The 26535-nt window shown below is 41.1% G+C and overlaps 1 protein-coding gene and 1 long non-coding RNA gene across 5 annotated transcripts in view; one reads left to right on the top strand and one right to left on the bottom strand.

The window, feature by feature from the left end:
- LOC138738362 (kelch-like protein 13) overlaps nucleotides 1-26535 on the top strand; it is a 73254-nt gene that overhangs the window by 12419 nt on the left and 34300 nt on the right. For 3 of the 4 annotated variants that reach the window (XM_069888408.1, XM_069888407.1, XM_069888409.1), the window contains exon 3: nucleotides 4765-4865. The gene's annotated coding sequence lies outside the window, so the exon portion shown is untranslated. Of the gene's footprint in view, nucleotides 1-4764; nucleotides 4866-6058; nucleotides 6532-26535 lie in introns of those variants that run through there. The other variant, XM_069888410.1, reaches the window with a different exon arrangement.
- On the bottom strand, nucleotides 19194-21504 carry LOC138738363 (uncharacterized). The gene is made up of 2 exons (XR_011341509.1): nucleotides 21289-21504; nucleotides 19194-20089 (listed from the first exon to the last, which is right to left on the bottom strand). It is a non-coding gene; the product is annotated as an uncharacterized lncRNA (long non-coding RNA).

The following is a 26535-nucleotide window of genomic DNA, read 5'->3' as shown; positions in this document are numbered from 1 at the left end:
ATATTTCTCATTCCTCTATTACAGACAGAATGAAATCAGACAGATGCTCTATAACCACGTATGAAGCCAATTCCAGCACAGTATTTCTTCTTCAGAGAGCTGTTTGCTCCTGTGCCGTCTCCTTAAAATGGCCCCTGAGCAAAACTGTGCACTGCTTCTTCAGTATGTTGGTCACATGGTCTCTGCATCTGGGATTTCCAGAGCTTGTCTCTTCACTCTGCAAATATAACCAATTTTAGGAATGTGCTTTTGAAAGCCTGCTGCCAGTTTCACAGACACTCCAAAAGCCTGCAGGGCTGTGCAAAACTTATTCTCCTAAAGGGACAGTCCCACGCAAATTTTAAAAAACTTGAAAAATAGGAGCACATAACACTTTCCCCCCCCATGTGAAGTATCTTTCAGCTGGTCCCATTGGGGAAGAGATACAGGAGTATGAGGCCCAGCACCATCAGGCTGAGGAACAGGTTCTTCCCATGGACAGTGAGAATGCTGAACGACCAAAGGGACTCCTCACATTAATCCTCTGACATGCTCATTTTTATGAAACAATATTTATTTGGATACATGAATGTTTGTCCTGCATTTGTATTGCTTGTCTATATGTGTGTTATGTCTGGCTGTGTTTGAATGTTACGTACCGCGGTTGGAGAACGCTGCTTCGTCAGGTTGGACTTGAGCAATCAGATGATAATAAATTTGACTGGACTTGATTAGCCCCTAATAGACTTTGGATCAAAGAATCAATATGGTCAAGCTCCAGTGATGCCAATGAATTTCTATTTCTGTATTTGCACAAACAGAAATCAGTGACGAGTCAGCACCTGCTTTACTTTGGTCTTTGTGGATGACATGCCATAGAATTGACACTTTAAGCTGCTATGGTTGTGGGGGAGGGGGCTAGTTAACCAGAAACCAATCCAGGAAATGCTGGAAGAACTCAGCAGCATCTGGGGGAAGACAAACAAATTCATGTTTCATCTCAGGGACAGTTCAAGTTAGTTCTGAGGAAGGGTCCCGGACCCTAAACGTTAATGTTTATATGCTTTTTCTTCTCAAGGTTTATTCTGACTGGTTGCAACAGAATTTTGACATGAATCATTCACCTTGCAAGTTAATATTTATCTGAGGGATGGCTGTCCTCCAGGTTTGAAAGACTTTTCCACCATGAAGTAAAATAATAAAACAGAGACAATTCCCTCTGTTTACATAAGTGAAGTGCTCAACTCAACCTGCAGCTGCAGTGACCACGTGGCCGTGTTCACCCACCTACTCAAGGCTGCAAAGCAATTCAGAGCCATCATGAGTAACACTGGAAACCTCTTTAACACATCTGTTGCAAACAATTCAATGTATATGTGTGGAGAACTGGAATCTATGTCTATTTGACCAAAACCTTCTGGCCTGGAAACTGAACCCATTTCTGCAAGTCTTTTTTATATGCAAAGCATGAATAAAAATAGTTTTCAATGGAATCGATCCTATTAACAAGCAATTTATGTCAGTTAGTTCCAACTGGGTCATTGGCCCTGGCACCTTCAGCATAATTATCTGGGTGCAGTTGTCACAGATCAACACCTGTCATACAACAACCATTGCCATGTCCAGAGATTCTTTTAAGGTCTGACTGTCAGTTGTCTCTTTCCAACAGTCAAAGCAATAATGACGTGGTGGGGATAAGGTGGGCCTAAACATCCTGACAGGAACACACATTTTCCATCTTTGTGCTGGTGCAGGGAATGTTATTTTCTGTGAGGTTGGAATAGTGTCTGTTTTCCATTTCAACAGAGGGAAACCTCCATTTTCTAGATATCTGTGAATGAACACAATTAAACCAGAATTTTATGGCTATTTATAATCATCATTAGTTTAAAAAAAACAGCAGAATTATTCAAACATGTTTGGCTGTAAAGGTGATAACCCATTCAATTAAATAGTCCTGTGATCATGTCAAAATCGGTTGTGCATCTCACATGTAAATCTCCTGATGTTTCAGCCTTACGAAAAAATAAGAATTAACAGTGTGAGGTGCTGCAGGGCGAACAAACAAGCTCAAGCTACAACGGCTTAAAACTTGCACACAGGGAGAAAATGACACTGTGTATATTCAAGAGGGAAATGTTTATGTGTACTTTGGTCAATATGGTTCATAGTGTGAAAAATTTAAAAAATTTTAAAAAGCTTGCACACAAGGTTCTGGATCCCTTCTGGTTCCGAGTGCTCTTCTCCTGCCCAAGGGCAGGCGATTGGCAGGGAGTAGGTGGAATCAGTCTCCCAGGTTACCTCCTACAGGTATAGAGGGTTTCCCCCTGCAGTAGGCAGTACAAGAGTGCAGACAGGCTAGTGGGTGTATCACCACCAACAGGCTATCAAATCTTTATTTTCTAACACAGATCCAAACAAGTGAATTTTGGGCTTCCTGTTGAAGAAATGGTTCATACTTCAAATCAGTATCATTTGAAATTCAGACTTTGAAATCTAGATGATATAACCAATGAATTAAACTTAAAAGAGGAGCTTTGTTTAATTGCTACTTCTTCTCCACTTTGTTTAAACTGTTTTACTCACACAGATTCAGATTTCAGATTTATTGTCAGAGAACATACATGACATCACATACATCCCTGAGATTCCTTTTTCCTGCGGGTGAGGCAGAATCATCACTAATTGGTCATGCAAAAAATAAACTGTACACAGTGTGTACATGTAAACAAATAAACTGATCACAAATATAAACCAACTGACTGTGCAATACAGAGAGAACAAAAAGAAAAGAAAATCAATAAAGTGCACAAGTGAGAGTCTCTGATTGAGTTTGTCATTGAGGAGTCTGACAGTTGATTTGCTTGATACTTACAAATCCTCTTAATATATAAAAATTTTATAAAATAAATCTTGATGTAACTTGTAACAACTGATATGAGTTTGTGCAGGTTCTCTTAATTGGCTATAATGTTAAAATGCTTAATGGATTTTACATGTCGTTTATTTCCAGAAATGTAATCATTTTTTGCAATAGAAATGAGTTAAAAATGGAAAGACTTCCATTTGTATGGTGCTTTTCATAAACTCCAGACATGCTGATGTGATTTACAAGCAATGAAGTAATAGGTTTCGCCAATATTCCAGTTATTACTCAGTCAAAAGGGTGGCTTACTACAGACTTGTTTCCTGGTACTAAATATATGCAAAATGAAGTGACATTTAATTTAACCCGTATCTGGAAAACCATAAAAAGCATAATTGATTTAAAAAAACTTTGAGTGTGATGAGACAGGATGCAGTAGTGAGTTGATACATTGCCTTTTCAATGAACAGCTATCCCACACAACCTTAAGTTAACATAAATATGATCTGTCGGACAGCATGAAAGGAGTCAACTTGGCTTTAGATTTATCATGCCTACCAATCATTAAACTTAGACCCTTCAGTGTTCAAAAATATCCCAAAATGTTGGAAGAAAAAGTTCCCTGAAGTAGAATTTATAGGGTCTCCATGTACAATGTCAAATGCAATGTTCGAAATTTTTTCCTAACTGTAGTAAAACTCAATTAACCCAGTAGGCGCTTCGCTGGCACATTTCCAGACAATAGTCTAATCCTTTTACTTTGCATCTTATTTACATGTTACACAACACTACATAAATGAATTCCAGCAACCCTGGTAAATGGGAATGGAATGTAGAAACAGGGCTCTGATGTGCCAGGATTTCCATCAGTCAGATAGTTTTACTGTCTTGTGTATTTGAGCTGGTTGGGTTAATAAATTACATTCGATCTTTTGTGCATTCTGCACTATTGCAAATGCCCTGCTGACCCAGACACCAAAGTCCTGTTGTTCGGTGTCTGTCTGGCAGCACTTTGCTGTTGAGAGTTGGATCTCCCAACCTTGCATGTCTTATTTGCTGGCTGTCCATTTTCCAGTCCAGGCTATTGACAGACCAGCCACATGTCCAAGATATCATTGAATTATTGAAATATATAGCGCAGAAACTGTCCATTTCAGCCCACTTGTCCATGCCGACTAAGATGTCTGTCTAAGCCAATCCCATTTGTTTGTGTAGGATTTGTATCACTCAGCACTTTTCCAAACTAGAACCTGTAAATGTAGTAGTACCTGCCTGCACTAGTTCATTCCAAGTATACACCACCCTTTGCCCCTCCTTCTCCTTTAATTTTCTCCCCTTCAGTATAAACTAATTCTAGATCTCCCTGAAAAGGATTCCTACAATATCTTATCTAAATCCCTCATAATTTTATAACCTCTATTGGTTCACCTCCCAGCTTCCTACATTCCAGTGAAAATAAAACCAGCAAATTCAATTACTCTGAACCATCCTTTCTAGGCCACACCCTGGTGAATTTCTTCTACACTCTCTTAATTGCTACCATGTCCATTCTGTAGTACGTTCACAACAGTCTAACTGGGGTCCAACCAACTCAACTCTTATACTCAGTGCCTTGGCCTTTGAAGGCAAACATATCAAATGCCCTTTTCACTATCTTCTCATTTTAGTCATATATCATTTAGAATTTTAAGAGTTTGTTCAATATCTTGTTCCAGATTATATTTTTATGCAGAAAGTGGTTCCAGAACTGGGAAATGAGACCTAAGCATTTTGTAATATTGCTGGTTTTATTTGATTCTGGAATATTTTGCACCCTTCTACCTCTGTATACAGTGTTCTTGTGTTTTTCCTGAAGTCTTTTGAGTTTTGGACGACTTTTCTATAGCGCATAGCAACTAACCCAACCTTATTGAATGCAGAAAGTTATCGAATGCCTTGCCGAAATCCTGGTATCCAGAATTCAAACAGCTGGCAGCTACGAACAACTGGCAAAAAAACAATTCCATGTATTAAACATCTGGTGAGTAGAAATCAACAGATCATGAGGCAGCACTTAGGCATTGTAAAAGTAAGTCAAGCAACCGGAAAATAGATTTATCCGGCATCTATTAATCCCCATAGGTCCTGGATACTAGGGGTTTTACTGTATATGTCTATAACTTTGTTGTCATCAACCTTCTTGGTCACATCTTCAAAAAACATGATTTGTGAGACATGCCCTCCCAGTTACAGAACCGTGCCTGACTAACCCTAATCCAACCCTTGTCCATCCAAGTGCAAGTACATCTTCTTTCGTTGAATGCTCTCTCGTTAATTTACCGAGCAGAGATGTAAGGCCCTCTGGCCTGTAGTTCCCAGCCTTTACCCAGAGGCACAACATTTGCTACCCTCCAGTCATCCAGCACCTTAATGGCCACTTATGAACCAGGGCATCTGCAATTTCCTCTCCAGCTTCCTTTGGTGAACTGCTGTACCCTCATTTATCTGGCTCTGCCCCCTCCTGTGACTGTACCCGTGGCCTCTCCCTCTTGACCCTGTATAAAGGCTCCAACACCATAACCCCTCCCCAGAAAGCCTGGGTCACAGCACAGGTTGACCTTCAAGTTTATTGTAAATAAAAGCCCATTGTTCAGTAACTCCAGTCTTTTGAGTTATTGCTCGCTTCCCAATGTCCTCAGATAGATCTGACCAGGTCCAGGAGATTTCTCCTCCTTCATACACACTATTAGACACTGGTGGGAACCACTGCTGCAGCTCATTAAGTTGACAGTCATTGCACTAACATCCCAGGCCGATAGGATTGATTTTTTCTTCTGCTTCATTTGTGCCATTTCCTATTTTTGTTTTATGTTAATCATGCAATGCAAAACAACAATTGTTTCTTTCCGCAAGTCAGACTCAACCACCAATTCTCACGTTCAAGAGAAGTAAACCGAAAATAATAAATGATGATGCAACAATTTTGTTTTAAGGTGTATTCATTTTCTGCTGAGAATACATTATTGGTTCCATGTCCTGCTTTTAATTCTTGCCATGCCAATTTCATTTTTAAGAAATGTCTGCAACGTTTTCTTGAGTTTGCAATATAAAATTACAATTGCATTTTTAATCTAATCTCCTCTTCCTCTCCACAAAACAGGAAGTAAGTATTTAAGAAGGCAGAATTTATCTTTCATTGGTGAGCACTCAACAACTTGGCCAAAGAATCCTGAGTGAAATGGGTCTGTTTGTGTCCAATTTTACCCTGAGGAGGGTTGCAGGGTTGGGGGCTAAAATGGGACTTTGGACCCTTGCATTTGTAAAGGGTTAATGCACTAAATGACTGCCAGGAACACCTGAAAAATGACCCAACTCAATAGTGAGTCAAAGAACTTCCTGGCTTATTTTTAGGCACAGGATAGTGTTGCCTTCTTGCGTCCCCCAAACAGGTGCAACAAGTTCCAATTTCTACACTCTGCATCTACTGCTGCCTTGTGGCTTTTCCAAGCGCTGTAACAGCATGTGCTCTGCAGATGTCACAAGCTGCAGTTTTGTGGTAGAAATTGGAGTTGAGTTGAGAAGAGCTGCATTTGCATCTTTACTTCAATTCACGGTGCAAACTTGAAGGGAAAGTGTGCATTTTTTTTTAATTACATTTTTATTCTAAAAATCAAAAATAGAATTTTAAAGGACATCAGGCAGCTCTGGTAAGTAATTCTCAGGATTTCATTATTGTATGCAAGTTGTATAACATGTATAAATTAGAATGTGATTCTATACATTACTATTGGCTGCTTTTGAGATACTTTTGGCATTAGTTTTGCATGAGACTGATTTTGAATGTAAATCAGAACATTATAATAATTATTATTTATGTGAAAGATTTCTGAAGTATAATTGCTTCCATGGCCTTTAAGAATCTCTTCAAAACACAAAACAAAGCTAATACTAAACCCAAATGACTGAATTTTAAAAAGATTATTTAAGAAACTCATTGGCGTATACAGAGTTGTCAACGACATCCACCGAGACGAGACTGGAAGGGTCATCTGATTGATGGCTTAATTCTGTGAGTAAAAACTAAAATTTTAGTTCTAGAAGAAACAAAACTCAGAGAAGATAGAATTAACAATTTTAATCAAGCAAATGCACGTAAAATATTTGGACTGTTGGATGTGTTTGTAACTGGGAGGATATATCTATGGTCCTTCGGCAAAAGAATGAAGGAAAATGGCAGTAGGAACGTGTAGACAATCAAGTTTAGAACTTTAAAAAAATACTCTTGTTAACAGAATAATACACCAGTTATTGCTGCTGCCTTGGGTTCATTCATGACCTTGTACTGTTTTCATGCTCTTTCATTACCCCAGGGCTAGCTCCTGGCATTCTGGTCTTCTCTCACATCTCAAGGGTGTGCCGGAAGGTCGATAGACAACAGTAGATCACCTCTTGCACACGTAGGAAAAGAATCAACATGCAAGAGAAACTCTGCTGCAAGGCTTCATGGAAGTAACAAGGGGTAGAGGGTGCTAGAATTGTCCGGTTGGGATTCCAGTTCTAATAACAAACTCCCAAACATTTGCTAGTTAGTGCTATGAACTGCACCCCCTTGTCATTCACAAGTCACTACAGATACGTGTGGAACACAGTCCTGAGCTCAGTGACAATGGTGCTCCTAAGTTCATTTTAGTCAAATTGTGAAGGGATGCATCCTCCTGAAGATGGAGCAATCCAGTTGCCAATAGTCCAATGAGAATGATTTTATGATATGGAATTAAGATGGGATTGCAAAATATCCTTGACTTGGAGTTCCTTCGAAATCTATCTTGCCCAATCTGGGGAATGAGATAATCACTTTATAATGTCAGCAAACTTCCATCTTCCTCAATCAGCTTGAGTTTTATTAATTTTTTATTATTTTATTTATATTTTCAAATCAACATGAAAACATGAAATTCATCAATTACATAAAAGAAGCATAATCTTATCATTCGATGTTGATTTTGAGTAAGAAAAAAAACAAGAAAAAAGAACAATTCCTCCCCCTCCCATCCACCCAAGGGAAAAATTATTGTTTTATTCTCGGTCCATCTCTGAGATCCACACATTATTCATTAACAGCTCACTGCATTGGAAAGAACGGATCTGGGAAGCACAGTGTCTGTTCGGCAGTCCTGCATTCGCTAAAATGTTCCTCCCATATCTTAAAAGGACAGAAGTATTCATCCAGTCAGCACCCGAAGATAGATAACATATCTTTGTAGACTTTAATTAATTGAATTTGTCCTCGGGTTATTTTCTATTTTCTTATATTGAGATATCTAACAGGCAGTTGTGATTTTTGCTAAACTTGCCGTGAAATTTAGCCATGTTTCTAAGTCACCACTATTTGACTTTATGTTCTAAACTCAGCCAACTCTATTAAAAGGGAAGACAACACCAGAGATCATTCTTTATTACCAGTAGGCATGGTCCAACTTAGGAGGGGACAGCAATTGATGTTGCATCAGCGATGTGTAAATTGCCTGCAGCAATTACCTACAAAATATTAGTAACATCCTTCAACAATAATGATTTGGCACTGAAATCTTCAGAATGTGCTTTTTAGAACAGTCAGTATTTCTTGTCCATCCCTAATTTCCTTTGATCCAAATGGCTTGCCAGGACATTTATGAGCAAATACCATTGCCATGTGTCTTGTTGGGAGAGGGACAGTAGGCTTTGTCCTCTCAAGGCCATTAATTAACCATTTGGTTCCAGACCACAAGCCAGTAGTTTCACCATCAATAGTACTGATACAAGTACTATTCCAATAAATACAGGCTTCTCAGCAATCATCTTGGGATATGAACTCTCATCTCAATATTATTAATTTAGGGCCAAACACAGTCTTTTGGAGGAACTCATTACGAGTTCAGTTTACCTGCCGAGTTCCTTGAGCAGATTGTGTTTGGCTTCAGACTCCAAGATCCACAGTCTAGTTCGGGGCTCAGAATTACCAGTCCAGTAACTGTGTGACCTCGAGCAACATTTTTTAAGCTTTCTCGTTATGTTTATTACATGTACGTAATTATCGAATTATCTGGATAAATGTTGGCATACTTGTGAAAATCAAAAAGCCCAATTTAAAAAAAATCCTTATCTCAGATTCTTAAATTTAATAATGTGTGTGCTTTAGGAGTTAATGTTTACCCTATTCAAATAAATAGACAATCCAAAGGCTTTCAGCATGGTTTTATGTTAATATAATCACACATTGATTGAAGATCCTGAGGAAAATTATGACTCCAATAAATCTGGGCTGAAGATGAAGTCATAGAGCTCAGAAACTGGCTCTTCAGCCCATCAAGTCCATCCAAATCCAACACTATACCATCTTTAAAAATGTTCTCACCACCTTCCAAGCAACTCTCCCAGATTCTACAGCTTGCCTGTCTTCTTCTTCTTTGGCTTGGCTTCGCGGACGAAGATTTATGGAGGGGGTAAATGTCCACGTCAGCTGCAGGCTCGTTTGTGGCTGACAAGTCCGATGCGGGACAGGCAGACACGGTTGCAGCGGTTGCAGGGGAAAATTGGTGGGTTGGGGTTGGGTGTTGGGTTTTTCCTCCTTTGTCTTTTGTCAGCTTGCCTGTACACTTGGCATAATTTACAGTAGATCACCTAACCTACCAACTTGTGTGAGTTTGGAATGTGGGAGGACACCTGTTGTAAGAAGAACGTTTGAAACAACACTCAAGCAGCACCCAAGATCAGGATTGAATGCAGGACACTGATGCTTGGAGGATGTCTTCAGTAGCCTCACAACTATGATGTTTAAAGTCAATCATTGCACATTTATTTAACTAACTTGGACACATTGTAAAATGAGGATGTTCACAAAATGATAAAGACAAAAATCATTAGTGGAAACTTTGGAAGAAACTACACAACAAAAAACTAGAGTATCCAAAAATCCAGAGTATTATTTGCTATTATCATGTGTAAAGTTCCTTTGAAGAAGTTTTCCCAAATTATTTTATAGTAAACAAACAGTTGTTGGCTGCTATGGAATGGATGTATCCAGGATATTGTCGGAGATGGAGAAGTTTAGCTGAGAACACAATGGACAAACTGAACAACGTCCTTCTGTTATGCTTGATATTTCCCCTTGAAAAATTAACCCTTTCGGCATCATTTCCAACATGTACATGGTGGCATAGTGAGGAACAAATATAGTCAAAGGATTTACATGGACTTGACACATTGGACACTGCAGGTTTCAGCACTGATGATGAGTGATAAGTTTTTTTATATATTTTTTACAGAATGTAAGCATACAGCACGGTAACAGGCCATTTCGGCCCACAAGTCTAGGCCACCCAATTTACACCCTATTAACCTACACCTCTGGTACTCAATAGTGTTCTTTTGAAATCTCCTCAGTGATTATTGGAGACTTACAAAAATGGGTTGAAAATTATTAACTATGCAATAATTTCTGATACAAAATATTTTATGTGTTTTATTCGTTTATTTTACAAATGATAAAATGTGAGGAAATTCATTTAGATGTTCTGCAGAGCATAAGCGGATGATGCTGTTATCTGGGGGCCTGAGACATAAAACCAATCCAAGCTTCATAGATGAGGGGTGGAGCTTCCAGAATCATGGTTGCATTGGTGTTTACACAGTAACTGACAGGGGGTAGGTTTGGAGCTGCTGTTCATCTCCAGTGCCCCTTGGGTAAATCCCAGAAACATGGTTTGAGTGACCAAGGATGGTCTAGTGCTAGGAAGCAGAAGCCCCCTGTAGCCCATGGATCTGGAAAGAACTCTGCTCCTGGTGGGAAGGTGACAAAATACATGATTGACAATTCTTTATACAGAACCCAGCAACTACTTTAAAGACCCTATTTGCATCATTGTAGAATTGGGGAATATATCATAGCTGGTGTTGCACAAGTTTTGTCTAATTTTTTAAACATTGGCCAGAAAAGTTGTGAACTACACATGGGCAACTTCTTCACACATTTAGGTCAATCAGAGCGGTTTACACATTGCTAAAGTAATGAGCACCAATGTGTGTTAAGCAGGGAAGTCTGCAGATATGGAGGTTGTGCAGTATACAAAAGTGCAGAGAAACTCAGCAAGTCATGTCCATAAAGGGTAACCAATTTTTCAGGCCTGAGCCCTTCATCAAGGTATGAGCAAAAAGGCAGGGGCCTGAATAAAAAGGTGGGGGAAGGAGAGGAGAGGAGGGAGGAAGGGGCAGGGGGAGGGGTACAGGCTAACATATACAGGGAGAAGAGAAAGAAATAATAGGGGAGACGGGGCTCTCTGATAGGAGAAGGAAGTGAAGAGGTGGGGAGCTGGAGGAAAGTAGACTGAGGGATAGGGAAAGAGAGAGACTCGTGGGAGGGGTTTAATGGAAGTTGGATAACTTGGTGTTCATGCCATCTGCTTGGAGAGTGTCCAGACAGAGTATAAGGTGTGCCTCCAATGTATGGGTGGCCTCAGTCTGGCAGTGCATGAGGCCATGGACAGACAGGTCAGTGTACAATGGTGTGTGGAATTATAATGGTTGGCACTTGGAGCTCCCTGTTACTGTAGCAGACAGAGCAAAGGTGCTCAATGAAATGACCAATCCAATAATCTTACTGATGCAAGGATGGAACACAAGCTTGTGAAAGACTTGCCAGTTCCTACCTCACAATCTCTTATTCAGGACAAAATATAATGACGTAATCTACAGAAATCCATATTGCTAATCTCTTTGCATCTCCAGAACAAAGTGTGAAACAAGGCCAGTATTTAGTGAATAATTGGTTAGTGGGAAATTTTACCAGGAATAGTCACTGAATAGTCAGATGCATTAGCATGAGTTGGCTCATTTGACAACTATTGAGTTTCTGCAAAGATTTGACAGAGGTGGGATGGGGATTTTCATCACCTGAAAACACCAATTACATCCTTTTATAGAACATGCCAGAGTACTTTATAATCAATGAAATACTTTAAAATTGTAGACGCCCTGGCAATGTAGGAAATGTGATCATCGATTTCTATGCAGCAAGCTCCTATAATCAGCGATGATGTAATGAATGGATAATTTCTGTCATTTTCTTATGTGGTGTCGAGGAAGACCATATAGCTCAATGGGTCAATGCCAGGTCACTCTCATCAATTCCCATTCATCCATTTATCTGACCCAGAGGATGGTGAAGAAGGCTTTTGGTACGCTGGCCTTTATAAATCATAGTATAGAATATAGGAGCTGGGAGGTGATGTTGACACTGTTTAAGGCATTGGTGAGGCCAAGTTTGGTGTATTGTGTGCAGTTCTGGTCCCCAAATTATAGAAAGGATATCAATAAGGTAGAGAGGGTGCAGAGAAGGTTTACGAAAATGTTGCCTGGATTGCAGTATCTTGAATTCGGAGAAAGATTGAGTAGACTGGGACTTTATTCATTGGAGCGTAGAAGGTTGAGAGGGGATTTGATAGAGGTATTTAAAATTATGAAGAGAATAGATAGAGTAGATGTGAATAGGCTCTTTCCTGACGGTAGGGTAGATTGGAACAAATCATAAGTTAGGGGTTAGGGGGAAAAACTTTAGGAGTAATATAAGAGGATGCTTCTTCACTCAGAGAGAGGTCGCTTCCGGAAGAGGTAGTTGGGGCAGGGTCAATTCTGTCATTTAAGAGGAGGCAAAGGAGGAAAAACCCAACACCCAACCCCAACCCACCAATTTTCCCCTGCAACCGCTGCAACCGTGTCTGCCTGTCCCGCATCGGACTTGTCAGCCACAAACGAGCCTGCAGCTGACGTGGACATTACCCCTTCCATAAATCTTCGTCCGCGAAGCCAAGCCAAAGAAGAAAGATGAGTTCACTGATCTGAGGGGGTTGGAGGGTTATGGGCAAGGGAGTGGGTTGGTTGAACTAGTGGAGTTTCACATAAATCGGTGCGGACTAGAAGGGCTGATATGGCCTGTTTCCATACTGTAAATTGTTATATGGTTACATCGTTATTAAGAAGTCAAGATTTTTCCCCATAGCTGAATATAAAAGAGAATAGATTTGACATGAGAGGAAAGGGTTTTAAAAGGGATTTGATAGAACGTTTTTTCATATAGTGAATGGTTGATCTCTGGAACTCACTGCCAGTGATGGTGGTGGAGTCACATCTAATCATTGCATTCAATGAGGCATTTAGACAGGTACCGAAAAAGGCAAGTGGACATAGAGGGATATAGACTCAGTGGGAACAAATGGGGTGAGCGGAGATGGACAAAAGGGTGGATTGAAGAGCCCATTGACTCAATGATGCTATTTCCCCATAAATGTGGAGTATTGGCCAGATAACTTGCCTGTTCTTCTTCAAATCAGTGCCTTGGGATCTTTATGTATACCTGAGAGTTTAAAATTACACCTATATTAGTCTCATACACCTTTGGAACAGGATTGGAGCCTCAACCCAGATTTTTGTTTTTAAACTGTTACGAACTGCGGGTACCAAACAGCAATAGGCAATGAAGCCGACAGTATTTAATTTTAAAACACTAATTTAATTTCTAACTCTCAATCTATAGACTTAACTTTTAAACTATCCTTAACACTAAATCTATCCCCAAATATGTGCAGATGTACTAGTGTGTATGTGTATGTGTGTGTGTCTGTGTGTGTATATGTGTGTGTATGTGCGTGTATATGTGTGTGTGTGTATATGTGTGTGTGTGTATATATGTGTGTGTATATGTGTGTGTATGTGTGTGTATGTGTGTATGCATGTGTGTGTATGTGTGTATATGTGTGTGTGTATGTGTGTATATGTGTGTATGTGTGTATATGTGTGTGTGTATGTGTGTGTATATGTGTGTGTATGTGTGTGTATGTGTATGTGTGTGTATGTGTATATGTGTGTGTATATGTGTGTGTGTGTATATGTGTATGTGTGTGTATATGTGTGTGTATATGTGTGTGTATGTATGTGTGTGTGTGTGTGTGTGTGTGTGTGTGTGTGTGTGTGTGTGTGTGTGTGTGTGTGCGTGCGTGCGTGCGTGGGTGCGTGTTACCCAAATGATTACAGCCCAGATAAAATCTAGAAAGTTAAGTCAAAGTTCAGTCTTTTAAATTCAGTGTTAAAGTGTAGGCGTTTGAAATTTGTTGCCTGGAATTAATGTTGAACTGAAGGGGAGACTGGAGTTGTGTCTGCTACAGATTCACAAATTCTCCTTGTGTTGCCTTTGAAGAAATGTCCGTCCACACGAGTTGTGGTCATAACACTCCTGATCCTTTTGTAGGCAAGGCGTGAACTGGATGGCTTCCACAAAGTTTCCAAAACCCTGGCACCAGTCTCTCCAAGTGACCTTCACTGTTGGTCACAATCAAAATGAAGCATTTTGCTTCCCAAAAAGACCCTCCTGGCACAGGTCAATCCACCAAAAAGGCCCAGTCATTCACAGAACATGCTTTGCTCAGAATTCCATGAAATGTCTGGCTACAAGAGCTGCTTCAAAAAACTGAAGAGAAAACTTCAGTGGTTAGAATGGTTCCCCCTTGCAAAATCACAGCGTCTTTGCAAATGCATCGAATCTGGAACAGACGGTGACAAACCTTCCCTCAGTTCTTCCAATGTATAGGATTATCGCTGGGCTGTGACTTGTGTTGTGCTTGTGTGAAATGTTAAATGTTAACTGTGACTGTTCAATCCGTCCTGTCTATACTATCCCTTACAGTGATAATCCCATTTTATTAAAATGGGCACTCGTAATAAAACCTGTTACATTTAATTTGGCTGTGTGTAAACAATTGAGTGGACAACAAACCCATTACTGAAATGTGGCACATTGGTTAAACCCTTTAAAATACCTACCAATTAGTGTAGCAGCCTGCAAATGAGTAATTTGCATGGAGCCTTGATTTTGCTGAATCCAGATGCAAAGGTGTTTGGTAAAGGAGAAATCAAAGAGGCTAGGTTCATCTCAGTCAGTGATCCAGAGGGTTAAATTAACCTCCAAAAGAGATTGGGGAACTTAATGTCACTTTTAATGAAATGAAAATCTGCTTATCGTAACATTGACCATGGAATTATCTGTCTGTCATTGAGAATATATCAGTTACTTTCGTCCATTCAGAAGCAAACCTGCTTTCCTTGGTCTCTGTTATACTTGGACTTCACGCACACAGCACATATTGTGCACTGGACTCTACAGACTCTTAATTGCCATTTGAAATGCAATAGAAGCTACTTAGTTTGTGGGCAATTTGGGAAATAAAACAATGGAAATATCATTTGTCAAATGAGTAAAAGAAACCATTAGGCCACTTATTTACCAATGCTTGCAGCATATTGTTTGTAGGTCAGTGACAAGGAGAAAGGTGATTGGTATATTCGAGCACTGGATGCTGTCCCTCTGTATTCTGGACCCTTGGAAAGGGGCTTTAGTTTCATTGAATGTCTGGACCCCTGTGTCTAGTCTCAGAGGGTAGCTGAGCAAGGAGCTGATTGAACATTAACCTAGATATAGCTCTGAAAACCACTTCCACTCTTCTGTATCACATTTCATGATTTGACACCAAGTCCACTGAGATGGTCACTTGCAATCACAAATATTCCAAAGTGAAAATAGGCCTATTTACATTCATAAAACCCCTTAAAGTAGAAAGAAACATCCTGATAGATTTTACTGAAGTGTAATTGGTAGTGGTGAATGCTGAGCTAAGAGGTTAATAAAGAGAAGAACTGGTGTGGTGAGTGGGGTTTTGGGAGTAAATTTCAGCAAGAAGTCTCCTCATGGAGAGGTTTATTTGGGTAAATTTAAACTGAGTTGTGTAAGGTAAAACATCATGAGATGGGAATGTGTAAGGAGTTACCCTGTGCAGGGCTGTAACAAGAAGGGGAGGTGTCCTTGTACTCCTGTTAGGTAAAACATCATGAGATGGGAATGTGTAAGGAGTTACCCTGTGCAGGGCTGTAACAAGATGTGAATGCATCCTTGTACTTACAAGATAAGAGAGACATTGATGGATTGAGAGGCAGGAAGCTAGCAGGGAAAGGATAGCAACAGTTTTAGTCATTGGACAAGTAATGATATGATGATGTTCTAAGCACGTATCCAAGGGTATAAAAAATCACCATTTTGCTGATAACGGCAGAATGCATTCTCCGACTAACATTGTTGGTTGCAAGTGTTACAATCCGGTAATAAAGAACAAAGAACCCTGATTTCGACTCAGTCTGGTGTTTGTCTCACTCATTCATGAACAAAGCAGACCTAACAGTTGGCAGGAGATGGAGGCTTAGATCAGATGTTGAGATGAGGAGATACAATCAACTAGAGGAGAAAAAGCTAGTAGTCAGTGCAGATTGGACCAAACATGAAGGGAAAACAAAGTTGAATTCTATTTAAATCCGACAAGACAAAGTTGTAAATGAACGCAAAGCTTCGATTAACATATGGGACTACAATGTTGCTGACCTCATTGAGACCAAGCAGAAAGATAGGCAGGACTGGCAATTCTGTATCTGAGGGAAAAGAGTATTTCAGCCAAACCAGAGGGGGAGTAAAAGAGGAGGTAACATTGCATGTTGAACGTGGGGTGCATTATTTAAGTGATTAATGAGGATATGCTGGAAGGCTCCTCATAGGGGTAGAGACATTGGATTCCATCACTTTGCAGCTAGAGTATTACAGACCACAAAATAGAGCAGGAGATAGAGGAGCAGATATGCAGGCTAATAGCAGAGAGGTGTGATAAAAACTAGGGTTATAGCAATAAGAGATCTCAATTTCTGGATTATTAGCTGGGATTTCCTTACCGCAAAGGGTTCAGAGGGGGCAGAATTTCGGAAGCATGTCCTACATGCAGTAGGAATCTATGAGTCTAACCTGTTGATGATGGATTTCGTGATTGCAGCAGAAGCATTCTGGATGCCCAGGAGGTCAGAACTGAAAGGATGCAGTTTAAGAAACTTAAAATCATTATACTTTATAAATAGTTTTACGGAAGAAGCATTAATACTGAACTTTTCTTATCCTGGCTCACGTACCTTCTCTTCTCTATGCATTGAGTACCATAATGTTGGCAATAAAGACTTTGAAAAGGTTGGTCATCTCTGATTGGAAGTGAATTTCTGCTGGAGAATGGACATTAAAATTGATCCCATTTATGGGAGATCATTTTGTCCAAAACCGTCTGTTTTGGAGGCAGCGGGATTTAATTCCCTGAATATCAAGCTATTGTAAAACCAGATCCACTCCTATTAAATATGTAGCTGCTGTAAAATGACTACGTCCACTTCTTGTGGCAGCTGTTCGCTTGTGACTTATTTAAATTTGACCAATAAAGAATGCCCATAAACATCTATTACCATTGTGGCTTTCTTTCCAGGAAAATGGAATTCAAGGAGAATGGTTTAAAGAAAGTTATCTGAATGTGGAGCTCGAACTGTTCCACTCACAGCTTGGTTTAGCTGTTAATTTGCAGCTTCACCTCTTTGTTCTCTGTAAATCCAGGCTCTGAAACTTGATTGGATCTTGGGTTTTTTCCCACTCTGCTGTCATTGCTTTGCCAACCCTGTTACTCATGACTGTGCAGATTTCAAACCAGCAAAAGTACCGTCACTTTCTTTCCCCACACCACCCTATCTTGCCACAGGAAATAGGTCCATAGAACACCACAATACAGAAAGGTCGTTCGGCCCATCTCGTCCATGCCAAACGACCAATCCACCAAATCCCATCGACCTGCACCTGGACCCATACCCTCCCTAGCTCTCCAATGCACGTAACTGTGCAAATTTTTCTGAACTGTTCTAATCCCGCCCACATACACCAATCCCGCCCACATACACCAATCCCGCCCACATACACCAATCCCGCCCACATACACCAATCCCGCCCACATACACCAATCCCGCCCACATACACCAATCCCACCAGCCGCTCATTCTACACCCTCACCATCCTCTGTGTGAAGATGTTCCCCTTAGACATTTAACACTTCACCCTTAACCCGTGTCATTTAGTTCTTGTCTTGCCCAACCTCCGTGGAAAGATCCTGCTTACATTTACCCTCATTATTTTGCATACCTCTATTAAATCTCCCCTCATTCTCTGACACTCCAGGGAATAAAGTCCTAACCTTTTCAACCTTTCCCTGCAACTCAGTTCCTCAAGTCCTTGTCAATTTTCTCTGTACTCTTTCAATCTTGTTGATATCTTTCCCGTATAAGGTTACCAAAACCTGAAAACCACTCTCCAAATTTTGCCTTGCTAATGTCTCATACTAGTCTTGCACTAAATTCCTGGTAGGAACTCTTGATAGGGTTGTGGTAGCTTCAATTAGGCTTCTCAGTACCTGAGACATTTACAGAGGAAATGGTAACTAAAAAATAACTTTGACTCTATCATGTGAGAGAAAGTTTTGCAAATCTTCTTGCTGGCAGATTTCTTTGCAATAGGAGCAGCTGTCAGAATGCAGAATTCAGCACCTTATTTTATGCACACAAAGTTGGATAAACAATGATCAGGTCTCTGATTTACATCCTGGAGGCATTCAACAAGAAAATATTGGATACATTCAACAAGTCAGGTGCACCAGTGGGAAGAGAATCAGTGTTAACCTTCCAGGCCAAAAACTCTTCTTTAGAACTGGGGAGGGGGCAAAGAGACTTTGTCAAATGGCAGGGGGAGAGATGTGGGGAAGGGTTGAGGGGAAGGAGGAACGTCTCTGATCGAGTAAAACTGGGTGACTGTAGAGATAAACATAGACAAGGTTAGCTGGTCATTGAGTGAATGGGAGAAATTAGAGTGTGCGAACATTGACAAATAAATTTATAAATACATAGGTGTGAAATGGTCATCCTGGCTCCATCCTATCAGAGATTTCTGGATAAGAAAGGATCAGAAAGATATGGACCAAACACAGACAAATGATATTATTTTAGATAGGCATTGGTCAGCATGGATAGGTTGAACCAAAGGCCTTGTTTAACATAGAACATTCCAACACAGGAACAGACCTTTTGTCCATCGATGTCTATTCCAAAAATAACATCAATCAAATTATATCTCTTTTACCTGCACCTGATACATATCCCTCTAATCTCTACCTAGTTATGTGTCTATCTAGAACCCTCTTAAGCACTACAATTGCATCAGCTTCCTCCACTGCCCCTAGCAGCTGGTTAGGCACTTACCATTCTCTGTGCAAAACATCTTGGCTTTCATATCTCCTTTAGAAGAAGAAGAATCAAAATTTATTGTCATGAGGAAGTCACAAAATTTCGTGTTTTGTGGCAGCATCACAGTCCAAACATTCATATTATCAACCATCTTACAAAACTAATGTATAAGAAAAAACAAATAACACCAATAGTGGATGAAAAGTAAGGTGGTGTCTTTGGTTTATTGATTATTCAGGAATCTGATGGCAGTGGGAAAGAATCTGTCCTTGTGCCGCTGAGTGCTCATCCTTAGACTCCTGTACCTTTCCCCCGATGGTAGCAGAGTGAAGAGGGCATGGCCTGGGTGGTGGGGGTCCTTGAGGAAAGAGGTTGCCTCATGTAGATGTCCTCAATGGAGTGAAGTCTGGGGCCTGTGATGTCGCAGGCCGAGTTAACAACCCTCTGGAGTTTATTCTTGTCCTGAGAGTTGGCGCTTCCATGCCCATCTGTGATGCAACCAGCCAGAATGCTCTCCACGGTACACCTATAGAAGTTTGCAAGAGTCTTCAACGACCTACCGAATCTCTTCAAGCATCTCACAAAGTCTAGCCACTGGTGAACCGTCTTTGTGATTGCATCATGTGGAGACTCCAGGACAGACCCTCAGAGATATGATATAGACACCCAGGAATTTGAGGTTCTTGACTCTCTCAACTATCGATGAGGACTGGGTCGTGTTCCCCTGACTTCCTCCTGAGGTCCACAATCATCTCCTTGGTTTTGCTAACATTGAGCTCAAAGTTATTGTTGCTACACCATTCAACGAGCTGATCGATCTCCCTCCTGCACGCTTCTTCATTGCCGTTTGCGATTCTGCCGACAACTGTGGTGTCATCAGCAAAGTTGTAGATAGGATTGGAATTGTGCCCGGCCACACAGCCATGGATGTATAATGAGTAGAGCAGTGGGCTAAGCACGCATCCTTGGGATGTGCCTGAGTTGATGATTAGTTGTTTCCAATTCGTACTGACTGGGGTCTTCCAATGAGAAAGTGAAGGAGGGCATGATCATTCTGTGTTAAAGTACCTTCTCCCATGTTGTATTACACTCCCATTCTTACTGAAAGGAAGAAGTAGCAATAAGTGCCAAATAGACCAATGATCTTAACAAATGGTGGAGGAGACTGACCTGCCCCTTTTGCTCATATGTAAGTAGAACAAGGAAGAGGTGTGGGAGGGCTTGCTCAGAGTGCAGGCTTCTATATATATATGGGTTCTATGAGCAGCTTTTTAAATTAATCCCTCCACATGCAGGTGATGTAGAATCATAGGTAGTTGCTTTCCGATATCAATCTTCTGTTGTAGCTGAATGTGTCCCACCATAGCAAATCCTTGTGGTTTGGGTGCCCATGTTCTCTTGATGGCTGGCACCAATATTTCAGCATTATCCAGTGGATAATGTGGATTAGCAACCTTCCCCCTCCTCCCCGCCTTCTCTATCTCCGAACCCGAGGATGTCCACTCCCAACCATCTCACCCATGACTCCTGTCCATTTCAAAGGCAATAACCTCTAACGTCTGTTCCAGCCAAAGTGCTCATTTGCTTTCAATAATGCAGGATGGAACCCACACCAGCCACTCAGGAGTTTGGGTCCCTTGGTGTACGCAACACTGGCTGGATGCTGAAATTGTGATAAGGAGCTGGTGGCCCAACCTCTGTGCAAGGTCTGTGCAGTGTCATATGGGAATGAGTTAGTCACCCATTGAAATCCGTTGTCCAATGGACAGCAGTAAAAAAAAATATACCAGCCCCTCTCGCCTCTGCATTATACCTCATGCTTTAAGCTGTCACATCTTGTCAACAGAAGCTTTGAAACCAAGAATATATTTTCTTATCTGAATACCTTCTCAACTTTTTTTGATGCCAGGATCATTAATTTGGAATTTATGTGGTTGCATTGTTTTGAAGTCAGATTGCTGATTGAATAAATGGTAGATCAACACTCCATGAGGAGGAGTGTGGTGGTTAAGACCCTGAAAGAGTGTGGACGGTAGATGTGGAGATGTTTACACTCGAGGAGTGTTTCATATGAGGAGACATAATCATTTAAAACAAAGGTGCATGGAGTGGTGGTAAATTTCTGAAATTCTCTATCCCAGGGGTTGTGGAATCTGGATCATCAAAACTATGTAATGGGGAAGTAGATACATTTTTGCAAGATCAGGGAACTGAGGGCGCAGAGAAAGAGTTGAACCCAGTCTAGTGCACCCATGATCAGAATGAATACCAGAGCAGCTTTGAGATGCCAGATGACCTACCTCGCTCTTATTTTCTTGTGGTCTTGCATCATCAGTGGAAACTTTAAAAAATGATGATTAAAAAAAGTAAACTTTGGCAAGGAACATCATGTGAGAGCTTGACTGTGGTTTTGAGAGGTGAGAAGACATGCAGTTCTGAGAACCAAATAACCTAGCTCTGTCTGCAGCAGGTTAGGACAGGAAACTGAAATTTACTGGTGGTTTAAGGCTTCTTGATTTACATCTTATCTGCAGAAAAATAGTGTATACATGACCATACTGAGTTAGAAGCCAACAACGGCAGAACCAATTCACTCTAAAATTATACATAATCCAGTTTTATTTCTATACATTTCAAGAAGCTGTTCCAGAGTTTGCAGGCAGTTCCTGACTTTAATTTGATGAATGTGCCCAGTTTTCTCTGGCATTGCATCTGCTGGCTGCTTTTACCCAGGAACAGCAACACTTCACATGCTGCCAGAGTTGAGATGAGAGTGACTCGCTTGACATCAAGGCAGCTTATGACTGAATACAACATGAAGGAGGCCCTGATAGTGCTGAGATCATTGGGAACAACTGCAAACTTCCCAGTATTTGGCCTCTTATCTCACACAAAATGAAAGTTATTGGAGATCAGTCATCGCTTCATTTTTCTTTACAACTGGGGCTATCCCAGCACTCAGTGCAATCCCCCAATCCCATTCCCCCACATATTTCCCTCCCTTTCCCTTGTACTCTATTCCTCAACTCACCATCAGTAAACCCAGCAGCATAGATCCACTCCAGTAACCATCTACTCTGCAGATGAACAGCTCTCTCGGAAGGATGTCGTGAGTCCAGAAAACTGTGAGAAATTCGATGAGGACTCTTCAGCTCTGGGTGCTGAATTTGAAGGGGCATGGAATTGTGCAAAGGAGCCTGACCTATAACTTGTGCTGTGGACTATTGTAATCCTTTACTGGTTTTTTAAACAGATGCTTCAATGCTGATAAAGTTGCTAAGAAACCTCAGCCCCTCAGGTGAACTATTCGCAGAAGGTTGTCAAGTTATTAAGAATCTTAATACCCTTTAGACAATGCAGTCTGGCAGGTAACCTCTGCATTACTGAAATGTAACTATGATTCTCTCCAGATTAGAGCTGCTGCTTTTTTTAAATTAAATCTTATAATTTGGTTTATTGTTTTCAACTTTTTCTCTCCTCTGCCACCCCCTTTCCCCTCCTCTTTCTCCACTCTTCATTTCTCTTTGTCTGTTCTAGCATAAAAGTCTTCCATTTTAGCTTAAACCTTTTCAGACCTTGTGATGTTAATTTGCTTTTAGATCCCATCAGGAGTTTCAAAATAGGTCTATTGCCCCCTGCAATTTGTTTACGAGCCGTCTCTATGATGGAAGGTCAAAAGCTGATCCAACTAGCAGCAAGCATTGGTCAATGGCCTGGCAGACCATATTGTAAAGTAGTAGATCATTGAGTTCGATTTACCGTATAGGTTTGCGTACAAGACAATATTTGAACCTGAAAAATGTCACCCCAAAACCAGGGGCTGTCTTATACCCCAAATATAAAATCCAAACTTTCATATCCCATGACTAATAACTGATAACTAATATCAATAACATCCCCAATCCGAGAGTTACATAGCACAGAGACAGGCCCATCAACTCACCACGTCAGCTGACTAACAAGTATTTATTTAAACGAATTCCATTTACCAGTTCTTGACTTGCAATCTTCAATGCACTGGCTACAGCTTCCCCGGGTCTGCCACTTACCACTGAGAGTTCACGACCCCAATAGTCCTGGTCATTTCTGTACTATATTAGCTATCCCACGGTCTGGAGTGCCTCTCATAGTGGTAGAGAACAGCAGAAAACACTCATAAAACTCCTACAGTCCTCCCACTGGATATTTTTCTACTGAAACATGTTTGGGAAGCTGAATTAATAGTCATGTTATATTAAAACAATAAAAATGTATTATAAACCTGTCTGAGCACAGGTTAGCAAATGAAGCTAACAGGATAGACCAGTTGCCCTTTGGAACAGTTGGCAAAGAGTAAACAATCAGCCAGGGTCCCCGTGTGCTGCGCGAGAATACATTTTACCGAGAAATGAGGTGGTACGGAGGCAGGAAACGAATAGAGTACAGAATGGCCGGGACTATTGGGGTCGTGAGCTCTCAGCGGTAAGTACCAGACCTGGCGTCGTCTTATATAGTGTGTATAGCTCCAAACCGACATTTTAAGTAGAAATTATGGTGTCTTCTTATACGCCAGTCGTCTTAAACACTGACATATATAGAATCTTTTTACAATCTGTTTTTATTCGTTTTGTTTTAAATGATAACTCATTTAGAGACAAAGGATTAAACAATGAGAAGTGCCCCAAAGCTGACTAAAGTTTAATAGTGAAGATTTCTCCTAAAACTACTTTAAATCGACAGATAAGATAAATATAACAGAGTAATTTGATTCTACATTATCAAGATGACAACTCTTATACATTGATTTATTCCTTTTATTTGTTATACTAAAAAATTCCAGCTGTGAACACTTTCTGTTTACTTTCTGTGTCAGAATTTTTAACCTTGATCAGATTGTAAATGTCCCTTCCTTTGAAGGGAAGGTGAAGTTATCCTTCTGCACATGCCCTATCCAGCCACCAGGTGGCACTCTGTCTTGAAGATGACTTGCTTCACCCAACTCTCTCTGGAAAAATTGTGCATCTTTAGATTTTGTGATCAATATTTGCATTTTCCTTCAATTCTTAAACTTTTCACTTTGCGAAAAGCATCATGGGGAATAACTAATATCAATACCATCCCTGATGCTAGAGTTACATGGCACAGAGACAGGCCCATCAACTCACCACGTCAGCTGACTAACAAGAACTTATTTAAACTCATCCCATTTACCAGTTCTTGGTTTGTAGGCTTCGATGGCTACAGCTACAGCTACCCCGGGTCTGCCACTTACCGCTGAGAACTCACGACCCCAATAGTCCCGGCCATTCTGTACTCTATTCGTTTCCTGCCTCCGTACCACCTCATTTCTCGATAAAACGTATCCATGTTGATGCTTCTCACCATATTATCATGCAGCACACGGGGACCCTGGCTGATTGTTTACTGTTCGCCAGCTGTTCCAAATTATTTAAATGCTCGTTTAGATCCTGTTGTTTGGGTCTGTGTGGGTCCCACAGGTTAAGGACCAGACGAACATCAAGTTTATTTTGGGGATGCAGATGGGGCAACAATGTGCTAAATGAAACTAAACACATACAATAGGCAAGGGGTAAATATACCTTGTGGATAATGAGGGAGAAACTGAGAGAAACTGGGGAAATGACTCAAATACACTACAATTAACAGTTAGGATCAAGGTGATACTACGTGCCCCCACCCCTTGACTGGTACAGACACGGCTCTTGCTACCTAACCTCGGGACTCACCCCAACCCAGTGCGAAAGGTGATACTCACGTGCCACAATGTGTCAAAAAGAGAGAGAACAAAGGGAAACACAGTCCTTTATAGTTCTGCAGCCAGTACTGTGTGGTCCAATCACTCGGGGCAGTCTAGGCCCCGTTGGCTGCTGTGGCCAATGGCTCAAAGCCAAGTGCAGTGGCTCAGTAGCTGAGGTGATTCACCTGGGCCAATTGGGTGAAGGTCAGGGCTGAGTCTGGGCGGGCTGCCTGAACTCCAGCACCTGGTGATTGAGGTGGACCAATCGTGAGGGTCACCTTGATGGCTTGGGGTGAGTCTGACCTTGATTGGCATGCGATGTGTCCTCCAAATAGGAGCACAGCAGCGCCACCATGTGGTGCCGTGGCCTCTCCATTACAGGTACTTCATATTCCAGTTTCCAACCACTTTTAAGCTTCCTAACCCTTACTTTTTTTAAATTTATTTTTCACACTGTGAACCATATCAATCAAAATACACACAAACATTTCCCTCTTAAATATACACAGTGGCATTTTCTCCCCTTTTTTTCCCCCTACCTTCCCTCCCCCCTCCAAACCCATTAAACATTTAACATATACAATACAATAAAACCATTAAACAATGTCATCACACAATGTAAATGAACAAGAAAATTGTGTCATCTACTTTTACAGACTGGATCGTCATTTTGTTTTCTTATCATTTTTATCATTTTAGGGGGTGGAGATCTGAGGCAAGCCCTCTCTGTTAAGTTCCATGTATGGCCTAACCCTTACTTTTGAGGCAATATTCTCCAATTGTAAAGGGAGAAAATGACCTGCTATCTCTCTGTCTACAGCCCTAATTTTGGATGCATCTATGAGGCGTATTCTTGCTCCTTTGAAAATAGACACAGCTCCCCAAGGGTATCCACATACACTGATGGAGAAGCCAGGGGTATAAATTGCAAGGACCTGCCTCCAATGGCCTGTGCAGCTGCCCAAGTGAAGTGGTCAGACTTGTCACTGTATGATGCAAGGCGTGAGGACCTGACCTTTGGAGAGAATGGGGTGGCGTCTCTGTGCCTGTTATTTCATCATTTCATAAAGATCCGCAGGGCTCCCTCCTTCAAAGCACCAGCCCCAATCTAGCAACGTCCAAATGTTGCTCCACGATGGCCATTGGCGTTCTTCTTGTGCCTTCTCCACATCATCGATAAAATCACTTTCTCAAGAAGAGGTCAGAGCTGCTTCAGAAAGTGGCAGGCTCTCTCCAGCAGGCTTTACCCTTGACAGCTCGCCACTCAGAATTCAATGAGACCCAATCACAGACAGTGACGGTGTCTCTTATAGAATGTTTAGAAAAATCACATCCCAATTTCAAGACTTGTAACTAAAGTTGAGGGGCTATATCTGACCTACATGGGGTTTAGGCTTATTGTAGGATTGATCTGTGTTGCTCTCTGCCTTCGGGAGTGGAATTAAGCTCATTCTACAATTTTGCTTTTGGTTAGATTGTGTCTGGTTGAATATCTTGGATTTCTCTTCATATCCCCAGAGCACAATTATGCATTACCTAAAATGTCAGTCCTGGATCAGTTTTCATTTCTGAGATTAATCAAGAAACCTGTGATGGCCACCCTATTATCAAAGCCATTCTGACAGCTGTCTGTATTGATGCAATGATAGATGGCAGATGTTCCCTGAGCCCATGCTCCACCTCTTATAGGATCTGGCACTCAGTCGGAGCAGATTCAGAACTGACAACAAGGTTCAGTGCGACAGCAGAAGGAAGAGTTGTGGGCGAGAGTGGAGGGTGGTTGGGGAAAATGTGAGGTAGATGGTGGTGA

The sequence above is a fragment of the Narcine bancroftii genome, chromosome 7 (assembly GCF_036971445.1).
Source record: "Narcine bancroftii isolate sNarBan1 chromosome 7, sNarBan1.hap1, whole genome shotgun sequence".
Taxonomy (NCBI): Eukaryota; Metazoa; Chordata; class Chondrichthyes; order Torpediniformes; family Narcinidae; genus Narcine; species Narcine bancroftii.
The sequence above is the reverse complement of the archived record's forward strand: the minus strand, read 5'-3'. Positions and strand labels throughout refer to the sequence as shown.